Source organism: Aptenodytes patagonicus, chromosome 2, assembly GCF_965638725.1.
Source record: "Aptenodytes patagonicus chromosome 2, bAptPat1.pri.cur, whole genome shotgun sequence".
Classification (NCBI taxonomy): domain Eukaryota; kingdom Metazoa; phylum Chordata; class Aves; order Sphenisciformes; family Spheniscidae; genus Aptenodytes; species Aptenodytes patagonicus.
The window spans coordinates 108,147,472-108,164,074 of record NC_134950.1 but is presented as its reverse complement, the minus strand read 5'-3'; the positions used below and the strand labels follow the sequence as shown (position 1 = coordinate 108,164,074).

The following is a 16,603-nucleotide window of genomic DNA, read 5'->3' as shown; positions in this document are numbered from 1 at the left end:
AAACTCCCTTATACTCCTATTCCACCACAAACAAAACAATCACAAACCAAGTTTTTACAGTTTAGATAACTCTTCTTTATTTGTAGTGGCCACTCAACCAGTCAAATATCTTTAAATTTATAGTCTCAAGAAAGTAAAGATGTGTTGGGTCCTCATTTTTCCCAAATTTCTATCTTTTTTAACTTCTTTAGCACCACTTACCCTACACACTGCACAACCGGAAGTTGCTCTTCACAACAGAAATACCATTGATAATATAGTCAAAATAATGCTAGTACTCACAAGATAGTATTAGTCCAAAATATTTTAAAAATATGCATTATTCCAACAGTACTTGATTTTGTGTTTCACCTAATCCATCTAAACACCAGTACATTAATCTCACAGGTTCATAATTTCGGGCCATCCCACCTTCAGAGGGCTAAAACATAGTTGTAATTTCAGAAAGTCAATCTTCTAACAGGACTGAAGACACTTCACAACATGAAATAATACTGATGTGAAAAAAAACAACCTGAACTGTACATTTCAGAAGCTCAGCCAACTCCTTTGTTTTAAAGCGGTTATCTTAGATTTAGTTACTGAAAGATAATGATCCAAACAGTCTCCCTTTCAACAAAAATTTATACATGACTTTGCAGCTAGTTTGAAAGGTCACTAGAATGCCCATTATTGCTACCAATCCTAAAACAAAAATCATAGAATCATAGAATAGTTTGGGTTGGAAGGGACCTCTAGAGGTCATCTAGTCTAACCCCCCTGCCGTGGGCAGGGACATCTTCAACTAGATCAGGTTGCTCAAAGCCCCGTCCAGCCTGACCTTGAACGTTTCCAGGGATGGGGCATCCACCACCTCTCTGGGCAACCTGTGCCAGTGTTTCACCACCCTCAGCGTAAAAAATTTCTTCCTTAGATCTAGTCTATATCTACCCCCCTTTAATTTAAAGCCATTCCCCTTTGTCCTGTCACAACAGGCCCTGCTCAAGTTTGCCACCATCTTTTTTATAAGCCCCCTTTAAGTACTGATAGGCTGCAATAAGGTCTCCCCGGAGCCTTCTCTTCTCTAGGCTGAACCACCCCAAGTCTCTCAGCCTTTCTTCATAGGAGAGGTGTTCCATCCCCCGATCATTTTCGTGGCCCTCCTCTGGACCTGCTCCAACAGATCCGTGTCTTTCTTATGCTGAGGGCTCCAGAGCTGGACGCAGTACTCCAGGTGGGGTCTCACCAGAGCAGAGTAGAGGGGCAGAATCACCTCCCTCGACCTGCTGGCCACGCTTCTTTTGATGCAGCCCAGGATACGATTGGCCTTCTGGGCTGCGAGTGCACATTGGTGGCTCATGTCCAGCTTTTCATCCACCAGTACCCCCAAGTCCTTCTCTGCAGGGCTGCTCTCAATCCCTTCATCCCCCAGCCTGTATTGATACCAGGGGTTGCCCCAACCCAGGTGCAGGACCTTGCACTTGGCCTTGTTAAACCTCATGAGGTTCATACGGGCCCACTTCTCAAGCTTGTCCAGGTCCCTCTGGATGGCATCCTGTCCCTCTGGCATGTCGACCGCACCACTCAGCTTGGTGTCATCTGCAAACTTGCTGAGGGTGCACTCGATCCCACTGTCTATGTCATTGATAAAGATATTAAACAGTACCCATCCCAATATGGACCCCTGTAGGACGCCACTCATCACCAAGCCTTACTGTTTTGGAGTATAAGCTCCACCAAAGCCAACTGAAGGAAACGATAACTTCAACAAGTTTTAGATCAACCCTAAAAACAGGGTTATTTTTTCTAAGAAAATTTAAAGCCTCTGAAGTGGTCTAAGAATAAATAATCACATTGTATTACATTTCTCCAAATTGTTTCACATTTTTTCTGTTAACTTTCCTTGTCAACTATCAACTAGAAAAATTATTCAGCACTAGAAATAATATTCATCTGACCCTTCATATAAATTGTCTTTGGATGGAAATTCACTGATGTACTGTCTTTTACAAGGAAACAAGAAACAGATCACAGTCATGTAAATGGTCATTAACAGAAACTTCTGTGCAATCAGTGATCTATGCATATCCTCCACTCCATAAGTGAAGCAAGAAACTTATCCAAAGTCTCTCTGAGTTTTCAGAACCCACGATTATGATCTCCACATTATGTACAGTGTCCTTCTCCATCAAGTCTCTTCACAGTGTCAAAGCCCATTCAGTGGGTATCAGAGCATCAGGAGCTATCCCTGCACAACATGCTCAGGAACTTCCATTTCCATATGCTGCGGATACCGCCACCAAGACCTACATTCTCCCAGCCTTTCTGCAGAATGCATATCCTCATTCATTACATATACAGAGGTGCATGCATAGTGATTAAAAAAAGCTTGTCAAAACATGAAATATAAACAAAATAATGGCAGAGTATGAAAAAAGACATGTGAAGAGTTCTGGCCTTCAGTGTCGCACTTGATTAAAAGTCGCTAGTAAGCTGCAGCGAGATTTCAGTATGAACTCTACCTTTTTTGTTACACTAGCCTAAGAATATTATGCTACAAAAAAAACCCAAACAAAAAACAAAACACCCAAAATATTTAAAAGTCCCATGAAGATGTAAGGTTTGCACATTCTGTTCCATAATCCAGTTTATTCAATCATAACATGTCTCTGTAGAAACTCCATCAGCTTGGTCACCAAATAACACTTAGGTGTGGCTACTTATATTGACACAGCATACACAAAATAGTCACAGATTTGAGTTGTAAAGTCAAAACATGGACTAGTTTTCAGATGTTGGCCTCAAAATGTCTGTAGTGGCTATACAGCTAGAGTGGATCCCCATTTTATAATTGCTGGCTTAGGTTTAAAAGAGTTTACAAAAAATCCACGTCACTTACGAATGACTAAACATATCCTCGTACAGCCAGAGAAGTTGTAAGGCCTCCTACAATGCATCAAACCAACTCATCTTGCAGTATGGGTGGAAGAGATTCCTACCTGTAACTATAAAGAGAATCCAGAATTTATAAACCAGCTGACATTACTGTATAGATTCGTACAGCAGGCAGGCAGTAAGGTGGACTGAACACTGGCTGTCTGGCTTGGCCCACAGGTGCTGATCAGAGGCACCAAGTCTAGTTGGAGGCCAGTAACTAGTGGTGTACCCCAGGGGTCCATACTGGGTCCAGTCCTGTTCAACATCTTAATCAATGACCTGGATGATAGGGCAGAGTGTACCCTCAGCGAGTTGGCTGATGACACAAAGTTGGGAGGAGTGGCTGATAGGCCAGAGGGGCATGCTGCCATCCAGCATGACCTCAACAGGCTGGAGAAACAGGCACACAGGAACCTCATGAAGTTCAGCAAGGAGAAGTGCAAAGTGCTGCACCTGGTGAAGAACAACCCCACACACCAGTATATGCTGGGGGCTACCCAGCCGGAAAGCAGCTTGGCAGAAAAGGACCTGGGGGTCCTGGTGAATACCAACTTGAACATGTGCTAGCAATGTGCCCTTGCAGCAGAGGAGGCTACCAGTATCCTGGGCTGCATTAGACCAAGTATTGCCAGCAGGTCGAAGGAGGTGATCCTTGCCCTCTGCTCAGCACTGGTGAGGCCACACCTGTGGCCAGTTCTGGGCTTCCCAGTACAAGAGAGACATGGACATACTGGAGAGAGTCCAGTGAAGGGCCACGAATATGATTAAGGGATTGGGACATCTCTCCTGTGAGGAAAGGCTGAGAGAGCTGGGACTGTTCAGCCTGGAGAAGAGAAGGCTCAGGGGGATCTCATCAATGTCTAGAGATACCTGAAGGGAGGGTGCAAAGAGGATGGAGCCAGGCTCTTTTCCATGGTGCCCAGTGACACGACCAGAGGCCATGGGCACAAACTGAAACACAGGAGGTTCCCTCTGAACATCAGGAAATGCTTTTTTACGGTGAGGGTGACCAAGCACTGGCACGAGTTGCCCAGGGAGGTTGTGGAGTCTCCCTCCTTGGAGATAATCAAAAGCCATCTGGACATGGTCCTGGGCAACTGGCTCTAGGTGGCCTTGTTTGAGTGGGTGGAGGGGAAGTGTGGATCAGATGATCTCCAGAGATCCCTTCCAACCTCAGCCATTCTGTGACACAAAATAATCCCCATCTTTCAGAAGGCCCAACACTGACTTTCCTTGGTGTCTGCAAATGCTTTCAGATATGGTTTGAGTAAGTGTAATTTCAGACAGCAACAGCCTCCTCAGTGCTTTTCTTAACTTGCTTAACAAGATGGTTCTGCTCATACACAGGTGACACAAGGGTGCTTAACATGCTTGGCAAGGGGACAAAAATGCTTTAAATCAGACCATCCTCTGATTTAATAGCTACAGTTTGGCATTTCAGATCATATTTTCTAACATGTCTTTTAACCCTACAATAGATTTCTGTCTCCATGTCATAGAATCATAGAATCACTGAGGTTGGAAAAGACCTCTAAGATCATCGAGTCCAACCGTCGACCCAACACCACCATGCCCACTAAACCATGTCCCTAAGCGCCTCATCTACACGTCTTTTAAATACCTCCAGGGATGGGGACTCCACCACTTCCCTGGGCAGCCTGTTCCAATGTTTCACCACTCTTTCACTAAAGAAATTTTTCCTTACATCCAATCTAAACCTCCCCTGCCGCAACTTGAGGCCATTTCCTCTCGTCCTATCACTTGTTACTTCGGAGAAAAGACCAACGCCCACCTCGCTACAACCTCCTTTCAGGTAGTTGTAGAGAGCGATGAGGTCTCCCCTCAGCCTCCTTTTCTCCAGGCTAAACAGTCCCAGTTCCCTCAGCCGCTCCTCATAAGACTTGTTCTCCAGACCCCTCACCAGCCTCGTTGCCCTTCTCTGGACACGCTCCAGCACCTCAACGTCCTTCTTGTAGTGAGGGGCCCAAAACTGAACACAGTATTCGAGGTGCGGCCTCACCAGGGCCGAGTACAGGGGCACAATCACTTCCCTACTCCTGCTGGCCACGCTATTTGTGATACAGGCCAGGATGCCATTGGCCTTCTTGGCCGCCTGGGCACACTGCCGGCTCATGTTCAGCCGGCTGTCAACCAGCACCTCCAGGTCCTTCTCTGCTGTTATGTCTTGTTATAATCAGCTGCTACAAAAAGCTAAGTATTTTAATTTTAAAATTAAATTTAATTTAATTTTAAAGATTAATTAATTTTAAAGATTAAATTCAACTAAGATTACATGCACTTCATTGTATCAGATGTGAGACACACTGCTTTTTCCTAATTTATGGCACTGGGATGGAATAATCCCATAAAACCGTACAGGCTTGGTAGAATAGAAAGCAGCTATGAATAGAACTGAATAGAAAAGCAGCTGAATAGAAAGCAGCTATGCAGAAGAAGACCCGGCCATCTTGGTTGTTGCCCTTGCGGCAAAAGTCCAACTGCATGCTGAACTGGAATAGCAAGACAGTAGCTACCAGGTCAAGAAAAGTGATTACTCCCCTCTATTCGGTATTTGTGAGGCCATACCTGGAGCACTGTGTCCAGTTTTGGGTCCCAAAGTACAAAAAATTGGACTGAATCCAGCAAAGGGTTACCAAAACAGTCAGGTACTGGAGTACACAACATGAGAGGAGGCCGGGGAAATTGGCTTGCTCACTCTCAACAACAGAAGGTAAAATGGGCCCTCACTGCTGTCTACAGGAGGGATTATAGAGATGCAGCCAGACTCTTCTGAGATGCAAGTGGTAGGACAAGAGGCAACAGACAAGTTGCAGCAAGGAAAATTCTGACCAGATACAAGGAAAACAAGCTGCACAGGGAGAGGGGTTAATCCCTGGAGCAGGCATCTGGAAATGCTGTGAAATCTGCAACCTTGGAGGTTTTAAAAACTTGACTGGACACAACCATGGGCAACTTGATCTAACTGAACCTGCTCTGAGCAGGAGGTTGGACCCACTGACCTCCTGAGGTTCCTTTCAACCTGAATCACACTCTGATTCTGTAACGCACACATTAGAATAAAATAGAATAGAGTAGTTGAATTGGAAGGGACCTACAACGATCATCCAGTCCAACTGCCTGACCACTTCAGGGCTGACCAAAAGCTAAAGCATGGCATTAAGGGCATTGTCCAAATGCCTCTTAAACACTGACAGGCATGGGGCATTAACCACCTCTCCAGGAAGCCTGTGCCAGGGTTTGACCACCCTCTCAGTAAAGAAATGCTTCCTAATGTCAAGTCTGAACCTCCCCTATTGCAGCTTTGAGCCATTCCCACGCATCCTGGCACTGGGTACCAGGGAGACGAGATCATCACCTCCCTCTCCACTTCCCCTCCTCAGGAAGCTGTAGAGAGCAGTGAGGTCACCCCTCAGGCTCCTTCTCTCCAAACCAGACAAACCCCGTGTCCTTATCCCCTCCTCTGGATGCCTTCAAGTACCTTAACAGCCTTTTTAAATGATGGGGCCCAGAACTGCACACAATACTCAAGGTGCGGCCACACCAATGCTAAATACAATGGTATCATGACCTTATAAAGCAGTTTTATTTGACAATACTGCCTTCAATCAACTGCAAAGCAGTTTAGACAATGCCAGATGATATCAAATCACCAAGAATTAACTTCAAACTGGAGCCATAATTGTAAATTTTTCACATTTAAATCTAAGATGAAACACATTTTCATTTAGAGTACCTTTTGGAAATTAGCAAAGATCTACATCAGCTTCAATGCTTAATGAAAATGTGTTAGATTGTTAATTTTATTTGTAATTTTGTAACTAAATGGGTGATCAAAGCTTGTGTATAGACGACATTTTGATTTTCTAAATCAAAAGGTGTTATCAAGCTTTGAACCTACTACTATTAGCTGAAATTTCAGATTGGCCTTAACAAGTTTGAAAAATTCTATCGTACTGAAAATCTGAAAAGCAAGAATTGCTGCCATCAAAAGGGAAGAAATTGATTATTCATTTTTTACAAGATACTAATCTTAAAAGTTCCATGCTGAAATTATCCGATAGGTTGCAAACATGGTGACTTGTTATGGCATTGAAATATAAATGTCAGAATTTGCAGAACTAATTTTAACCATTTCAATTATCAACACCTGAGTAACAGTTAAGATCATCTTATCTGGATAGAGCTTAAGCAATGTTAACTATTATTTCACAGATAGCTTCTCACTTAGTTAACTTCATTTATTCCCCAGCAGGATTTTTGGAATATTGAATTCATTTCAACACTATCCCTTTCACAAGAGACAGAAGGTAACATCTATACATTTAAGAAAATCTGACAAGCATGTACACAAGCCACATGTACATGGTTTAAGAAAACCAAATGTGGTTTGAAGAAACAAAAGGAAAACTTACTAGGATGTATATTTCATCAATCAACCAACCAATACAACTTAACAGATACTGTAATTAAAAAAAAAATACCCACAACAAATAACAGACTCTGCAGACAGACAACTTGGAAATTGTTGCTGTGTACAAGCGTGTCACACAGAGGAGCATAGAGAGGAACAGAAAAGCAGATGCACTTCAAGTGAGCTTCTCACCATAGCTTCAACCTGTGTGAAAAGTTAGCATGACATAAAAAAGGCTCTACCAGTTCAACCCACAGATCAATAAAACTCAGGGTTCTCTTGAGAAAGGTACAGTGAAAACTCCCACAAGGCTGTTCTTCCAGTGCCCCTTTCACAGACCTCAGCATAGTCATGAAGGCTGAAATAAGACTCTAGGGAGAATTACGTTAGCATTGCAGAAATTCCAGATGCCGCTGCCTATACAGCAGTTTAAAAAGACCTGCATAACTCCGACTACCCATTACTGTGGAACATGAGGATTCAATCCAACAGGAGGCTTAACAATTCATCAGGAAAAAAAGTAGTCCATAAGTTAACTTCTAACAGAGGAGCCTTCAGGGACTGCCCCACATACTAAAAAATGTTACCACAACACTATCCAAATCAAAAGTGATTTCCTTCTCTGGCACCATCTATCTTCTACAAAGTTTAAGATTTTTGCAGAAGGCACTTAATGATGAAGCTTTCAAGACAGCTTTATGCTTAAACCGAAGCAAATCCATTTTAAGAATTTAGAATCAGCTTTACAATCACTGTTACAAATTTAAAGGAAAAATAACATCTTCAAAGATAGCAAGACAAAACTCGAGCTGAACATTGTTGTGGTGGAAAAAGGACAAGCAAATGTATACCCAGTTGAAAAAAAATGATGGGTTTCTGATGCAAGTGCTAACAGAATATCTTGTTATGCTCAAATTTTTAGATTCATAGCTCTATAGGAACACCGTTTCAAAGGGATCAGAACAAAAGCCAACTGATCTGTGTCTGTGATATCTTCAGTGCCCTAATCTTTCTAAAATGTAGTAGGAAGTGCTATTGCAGCCAGAAAAATCTCTTTGTTCTTGAAAAAATACCCTATGTTTAGCAATGATTCACAAGCAAACTACTCTTTTTTTCCCCTACCTAGAATGGGTAATAGACTAGGATTCCAAACTCCTTATAACCCATTAGTCTAAAAAGCAAATGAAAAGGTCTAAACTCCACCTAAAATCCAAGTAGGCCATTGAACCTGTTCGTGTAGGGGTCAGCAGCTTCGCAGGTCTGGCCACTTTAGTTTCTGAGCCCTTTTACACTGTGCCAAGCATGGGCAGCAAGCCTGTTGCAAAATCGAAACTGGTATCTCCAAACCCATACAGAGATGTCATAACGATGCTACACTCAGGCCCACATCGTGAAAGTTACAGGACTGCTAAAAATTTGTGGAATAAGTACATGACATAAATTAAATAAAAATTACTGTACTGCTAAGTGTAACTAAAATTCCATTTTTAATTTTAGCTTAAAAAATAATTTAACTAAATTTAGTTTAAAAATTTCAATTTAGTTAAAACTCCAGTTTTAACTTAAAAACTCAGTTTTTAACTTTAGTTAAGCTAAAAACTCCATTTAAATTTACTGTTAACCACTGTAAAATTAACTCCAAGTCAGGTACCAAAATTTTCCTGTGCGATGGAAACTACAACGGGTTTTCTAGTGTATTGTTAGTACATGTAAATAAGGCACATGAGGATTTGGGCAAGCTTTGTTCTCCTGTCACTTTACAACTTATTTGAGATGGACTGCGTTTGCTCTCCCACAGAATATCACAGAGTGAATGGGAACATCTGGAACAGTTCAATGCTTTTAAAAATTATTATTTAATAAAGTATGCAAAAAGGATTTCTTCCCCTCTCCTTTGTCTGCAGATACACTGTAGCATGATTTATGATACCGTAATTTGGATCATCTTCAAAGATTTATTTTCAATAGAGGAAAGACCTCTGAAGATGTTCCAGACACTTGTAATCAGATGTTTAGCCACCTAATTTTTATTCATTTTGCATGTTGGGATTTTTTTGAGGGAGGGAGGGAAGATGGCTTTGTTTAATGCTCAATTCTTTATGATAAACTATATAAACTCCACACAAAACCTAAGGCTGTGTGAACCGTGTATTTGTGTTGTCCTCACCACATTTGGTGACCTAAGGATGTTTTAAGACTGTATTTTCAAACACAGTAACTCATACATGAAGAAGAATTAGAATTAGCTGAGAGCAACAATGTAATTTCAACCTTATGGAAAATGCAGTCCCTCTCTTCCTCATGCTGGCCTATTTAGATAGACATGCATCTCTTGGTCACGGCAATGGAAACAGGCTGCCCCCAAATGTTGAATGCATATGTTCATGTGCTTTGCCTCAGTTTGATGACATAATTCTTCAACTGCTTCTAACATTTTTTTAAAGACGCAAATTGTAACATTTTACGAGTGAAAAGGTGGAGGGCGCGGATGAGACATGGGTGACAGTAATGGTAGGTTTTACTGAAAATGGGTAAAAACATTTCTGTTCTCTATGTTTATTAACAAATTCTTGCTTTTACAGTTTTCTAGGTAGAAGCAAAACATTGCTTTAGCTTTCCTTCCCTATCCAATAAGCAGAAGCTTTGTGATAAAAGATGGCTGGTTCGAGGAAATAAGCCTTATAAATGATCTTTACCAGTAGACTGAGGTCATGTGTTATTAGGCATAATAGAATATACATAGAGTGAAGTAAAGGGGGAACATAAGGCTGCAGAGAAAAGCTTACATACACATCAAAATTTCCTCAGGCTACAAATTTTCCTGTTATTTAAAATTAAGAACTACTGCAGCACTGTGTTACTAGTAAATGGCAGCTTCATTTACTACCAGAAACCCATCTCCGTGTAACTCAGCTCATGTAAAAGCAAAAAATTGGAAAAATCTTAATATACAGTGAACAGATTCACCTCTGATAAGCAACACACATAGCACTGAAGGAGAAAAGAGGTCATCAGCCACTGTTCTACATGGTTCATAGAGAAACATCCTAGCAAAAAGAAATTCAAGGATCACTGCTTCTTCCTAGTCTCAAAAACACTGAGCACTTAACCCAAGACATCGTTTTGGACAGAACCCAGAACTCTGCTACATGGGCAGTCAGTAGTTTGTGCCATGTTAACCTATGTTAAGGGTACATGTGTATAAAAACCTCTAGGAAGAAGCGTAAAAGGAGAGGTAGCTGCCTACCTGTCAATCAGTGCAGAAACATACAAGGAAAGAGAGGTAAGAATTGCACCATAATGTACATCCCAGCTGACACACACACACACCTTTCATTCGTAAGCTCATTCTTCCAGCTTTGTAGGGCACCAGAAACATGCACATGTCTTCTTAAGGCATACATTTTCTGCACACTCATGCAGGAAACCAGATAACCCCACCACCCTCTCGTAATTCAATCCTCAAGTTCGGCACACACACAACGCATCACGTCAATCCCATTCATCTTCAGCACTGTTTGCTCCCGCTCACTCAGAATACCTCATTCGTCCATTCAACCTCACTCGGAGCCATTCAGCCCTGATCTGCCAACTCCCTCCATCACAGGACAATTCATTCTCTTGATATACTTGTTAGGTCAAGGACTGTTTAAGTCACAGGGTCTAGAGCTCCCCCTAAAACCTGACTGTGTAAGACCAACTACTGTGCATCACTGAACAACTGCTGTTTTGGTTATCCTTTATTCATGGCTATTTCCTCATCCCCACGGCAGCCAGCGTTTCTTTGTGCTATCAATTACACCTCCTGTGCTGCAGTAGTTTCAACAGCTAATTAATTGCCTTGGAGAATCTCCTGCTTATACTAATTCTATGAGTCTACTCCAGGGTAAGGTAAACAACATCCAGGAGGCCTGTGCTCTGTTACCACAAACTGGCAACGAACAACAACATATTATTATTATTTTAGGGGATTATTTAGCTTATATTATAAGGTTTTCTTTTCTTTCTAGTATAGCACATGTTTACAGCCTTTCACTGCAAGTATGCTGAGTACTTCAGCTTTACTGCATGTGTGTGCACGTGCAGAGGAATGGAGTGAGACTAAACTGATGCTTCAGTTGTACACTGTGGAGGGAAAGCAATGTTAAAGTCTGAACAGGAACTTTCCATGACATACATTAGTTTGTTCCCACACATGCGGGAATAGACATCTGACTTAAAAACATAACTCATTGTACTTGGTTAATCTGTTGGGTTTTTTTAAACTGTTTAATACTTGCCATTTATCCCAGTGAGTACAGAGGATATTTCTCGTTATTTCTTAATCCTTGCACAGAAGCACTAATTCTTAGTAGGAGTATGAAGACAACAGACTTTTTAAGGGCTTGGGTTTGTACACTGAAACTCTAGAGCATTTCACAGACCTGCATACCCTAAGGCCACTTTCTCTACCTCTCCTCACATAGATATTGCACACCTATGGTCCCCAAAGACAAGTGAACTGTCAAGCATGTTTGAAAAAGGAAGGGAGCTAATAAAGAGTATTTCCTTGTTTCTCAAACTTCAGGCTTGCTGCTCCTTTTCCCACCCACAGTCAAAATAGACTAATTTGCTGTTTCAATTTATCTACCTATTTTCTCATACAGCTGAGGCTTGGGAGGTGGTAGGGGCTTCTGCAACCAGTAGGTTACTTTTCCAGTGTTCAGTTATGTGCCTAGCAGAATATCGTGATGTTTGGTCAACACTTCTGAATTTACTCCTTTGCAGTGCTATGCAGACTTTGAAAGAACGTATCAGAACATCTGTGTTTTATGCTCAGAACTATGACCATCATCTGGATTCAGATGAGACATGAAATTATACTCCTGTTGCTTGCATTTGACCATCCCAATTCACAATTTCTCCTTGCAGCTAGAATGCTCCCTTTCCATCAGGTGAAGTATCAAGGGAAAAACATTCCAGGTCTTCCTCATTCTTAACATCCATTCAGTCAAACTGCTTTTTCCCCTTGTTGTTTTGTGCACATCATGCATAAATGATTCTGTATACAGCAGCGGGGCAAGTCCAGATATGTAACTAAATAAATCTTACAGCATTTGGAAAATCAATATGTGCTAGTGACCTCCTAGTCTCAAGCAGAGGTGGCAGCACACCACAGATACATATTGTTTTACCTTTGGAACCATGGGTAGTTTTAAAATCAAGCTCTTACTAGTATAAACTGAATGATACTTGCAAAAGTCAAAAATACAACATTTTAGCACTTGACATAAATGCAAACTTAAAAAATAATTATTATTGTGAAAGGAAAGTTTCTTTCAAAAAAATCTTCTGTTTAATCAAATGCTATTCTTATGTTACTTACTCCAGTATCACATGCTGAAGCACATACAGAAAATGACAGATGAATCCTGACATCTCCAACCTTAGCCTTGGAGCTAATGCCCTAAAATACTGAATTTACCTTTCTCGTAGCTCTGACCCAGTATTAATCATAATTTCCTAATGGTACTGGGTAACACAGTGGGATAACTGTGTTCCTCAGAGTGAAGTTCCTACAGATCAGGTTCTATCACAAAGATAGAGGTATGTGGTTTCAGGATAAACCTGTTCTATCTGGTTTAAAGGCTGCGAAAATGGCTGTTCTGCTTGCCCCCCACCTCCAGTCATATGCTTTTATCACTCTTTTTGCACACAGCGTTTAGTGATTACCTGTCCACATTGCAAGTTTAACTCTCTGATCTGACAGAGAACTAACCCATAAGAAAACCTTCAAACCATTAACAACCTCATCCAACAAACCCCAGCACTGCAGAGTTACCAAATCTGATGCAGAAATGAATGGGGTAATGCATGTCCAAGGATCATGGAGTCAGCGTTAAGGCCACCTCTGTTGGGAACAGTCTGCTGCATTTCAATTGCATTAGACACAACATAAAATTGCACTGTTAATCACAATGAATATACTCAAAGGGTTCAAAGGGCAGGCAAGAGACTCAACACAGATCTAAAATTGCTGCTTATCACTCAAGAGCAAGGCACATGATCGTTACACAAGGGAAACTCCTCAAGACACTACCTACATTAACCACAAGCAGAGGTCTTTAAACTTCAGGGCGCTCAAATGCACTCAGCTGCCTAAAGGCCTGGACTAAATTAAAATATCTAAATCCCTACTATTCCTAGTATCTGCCTCTTCTACCAGAAGATGGCATCCTCTGAAGCAGCAGTTGTTGAAAATGGTGGTACTTTAGCTTACATCCCCAGAAACGTAAACTAATAACGCCTCCCCACTCCCCACCAAATTAGGAGCGGGAGGAAAGGAAAAGCACCCATTCAGTTTTGCTGCCTTTGATGAAATTAACTATAACCTCTCAACAAGGATCACCACAAACAGATTTCAGCTGAGAATATCCAACACAGTTTTATACTAGCACCCTGTTTCAAAGAGACTACTAAGGCTAGAAGATACTAAACAACCTAAACAACACTGGCAGCAGAAGGCCCTGAAAAATAGAAGGTAAAATGCAGAGAAAGCACTTTAAGCATTAAACTTTCAAAGGAAATTTGCCTAAATGTAAATATCCTAAGTCACTATAAATATGACTAGAATGAGGCCCATAAATCTTGATGACATAAGCCAAGACTAGAGGCCAACACAAGCCTCCAGTCTTGCATCCTATATCCTGGATTCCACACATATTAGGCTCTCTGCAGTGCTTAAACTCCAGATACAGTTCATTCATTTATTTTGGACCCTAAAAATGCAAGGGTAACCCCTTACTTGCCACCTTCCTCCTTAAGTCTCTAATGTTAATGAAAGGCTTTATGAGAACTTCCAACAGAATCTGACTTCAGGACAGTAAAAGTGTGAATGGAGTAAGTACTTCCTCCAAGCAAAAATTTAAGAAAAGACTTGAAGACCCAAATACCCGTTGATTCTCTCCCTGACTGTCCCTTAAATAATTAGCCTTTTTGCCAGACAAGGTATGGCTAGTATGCTGAAATAAAACACCATGCAGAAGGACTCATGATTTGGCAGAGTGCAGAACTGTCCACAAAATACTGGATGGCACTCTTCCTGTAAGTTCTTGATTAAATGAAAGTGTGTTGGGGATCTCATCAATGTGAATAAATGCCTGAGGGGAGAGTGCAAAGAGGACGGAGCCAGGCTCTTTTCCATGGTGCCCAGTGACACGACCAGAGGCCATGGGCACAAACTGAAACACAGGAGGTTCCCTCTGAACATCAGGAAATGCTTTTTTACGGTGAGGGTGACCAAGCACTGGCACGAGTTGCCCAGGGAGGTTGTGGAGTCTCCCTCCTTGGAGATAATCAAAAGCCATCTGGACATGGTCCTGGGCAACTGGCTTTAGGTGGCCCTGCCTGAGCAGGGGGGTTGGACCAGATGATCTTCAGAGATCCTTTTCAACCTCAACCACTCTGATTCTGTGATTTCAGTAGGAATGTGGTTGTTGCTTTGGAGCAGAGATAAGAGGGTATAGGGAAAAAATTCAATGTCAGAATTTGTCAAATTTGTCAAATATCAGAAACAGATTTGCTGTGGATAGCAGTTAGCACTTACATACCACTTCCAGCATACAAATTGTGCCCACCACCTTGCTTTCAGAGACATATACTCTATGTCTAATTAAATCCATTGAAGAGGTCTTCTATTGACTTGAATTGGAAGTAGATTAGGAATCAGTACGCATAAGGTTATGTTTGAAGCTCAGTATGATGTAAACATCCTGTAAGGATGTTCAGTATTTCTGAGACAATGGAAATTTGTTTTTCCAAACAAATGGAAAAAACATTAACCCACCTTTTTCCCTCACTCAGACTGATGAAGGAGAGAGAAATGCCTTGCCAAAGGCAAGGGCATGACAGAAAGCGAAGGAGCTTCCTGACTCCTAAACTCTTTCCTCTTTCGTACTACGCCCTGTTGCCCCCCGAAAATTACCCAGGATTCTAAATGCTGTCTGTATATTCATATTTAATTCCAAATTCATCGCTATCTTTAAAACAAATCCTCTTCCAGAACATGCCCCAAGGACTCGTATTCTCACCAGTCTTTATTAGGGGGCAGGAAGTTTACCTGCTTTACCTGACTTTACAAATGGAAGGAAATTGACAGCGACTCCTACTTCCTTTGGGAGACGACCAGAATCTGTGAGAAAAATTCAAACATCTCTTTTCAGATTTGTATCTTTAAACACAGAATTGTAACAGGTGGCTTATTCTAAACGACCCTTTTATCTCATTCACTAGCTTTACTGTATACCAAAAAGAAGAGTTCTCTCCTGCTGGGAAAATCTCATTTTCAATTTGTCCATCAGCTAATCATTTGGGAAGATTCAAGAGAATTACAAACTAATGAATTTAATCCTGTAAGAGCCACAAAATGCATACCGTGTATTAAAAATGAAGAGACAGTGCAGCAGCTCACGTATTCATCATGGATTTCTGGACTTCTTTAGTCCTCAGTTACCCTCCTAAACATAAAATTGTGATTTCACCTTCTCTACAAGAATCACCATCCTTGATCACATAGGCCTGCACATTAATGGAAACCACACACTAGTTAGCCACAGTCATCATCGAATGGTTTGGCATATCCAACTGAGCTTGAGCTGAAGCAGCTCATTTGTGTCCAATGAGGCCACGGACACATGTTCTGGCATGTTGGCTGATACTGAATCAAATCCTGGAGACACAAGCAAGTCTTTCATTGCACCAAGACTGGAGGTAGGAAGAGGGAGAAGAGGAAGAGGGAAGGGAGGGAAGGAAGGGAAGAGGATATGTTCTGCCAGAGGAATTAGACCACACAGAATTTTCAAACATGACAGCAAGACCAGCAAGAGCTTGTTTGTCACAAATTCTAGCTACAGCATTAATGAAAGGTTTCAGTGGACTTAAGCAGAGACAGGCTACTCATCCTTTTGCAAAGCTGCTAGTTCTAGTAGCATTACTTAGGCAATATAGTCAGCAAGTGTTGCATATTTAATTCCACGAGTTGATTTCTGCGATCATATCAGAGCCAGAGATAACAAGCAAGCACTGCGACTTCTGAATTTTTAAACAGAAAAAAACTTCAGAAAGAGTATGTTTTTAAATACTTTACTGGCAAAATTTACATTATTTATGAAAATACTGCATAGAAATTTAATGCCAGCAGCATTACACTAAATTTGAAGACAACATTGTTGGAGCTTTTTCTCCTACTTTAAGTGGAAATCATAAAAAATCATCATA

At 41.4% G+C, this 16,603-nt stretch overlaps 1 protein-coding gene across 9 annotated transcripts in view; it reads right to left on the bottom strand.

Annotated features, from left to right (window-relative positions):
* TNS3 (tensin 3) overlaps positions 1–16,603 on the bottom strand; it is a 252,479-nt gene that overhangs the window by 58,089 nt on the left and 177,787 nt on the right. The gene's annotated exons all lie outside the window — the stretch shown is intronic.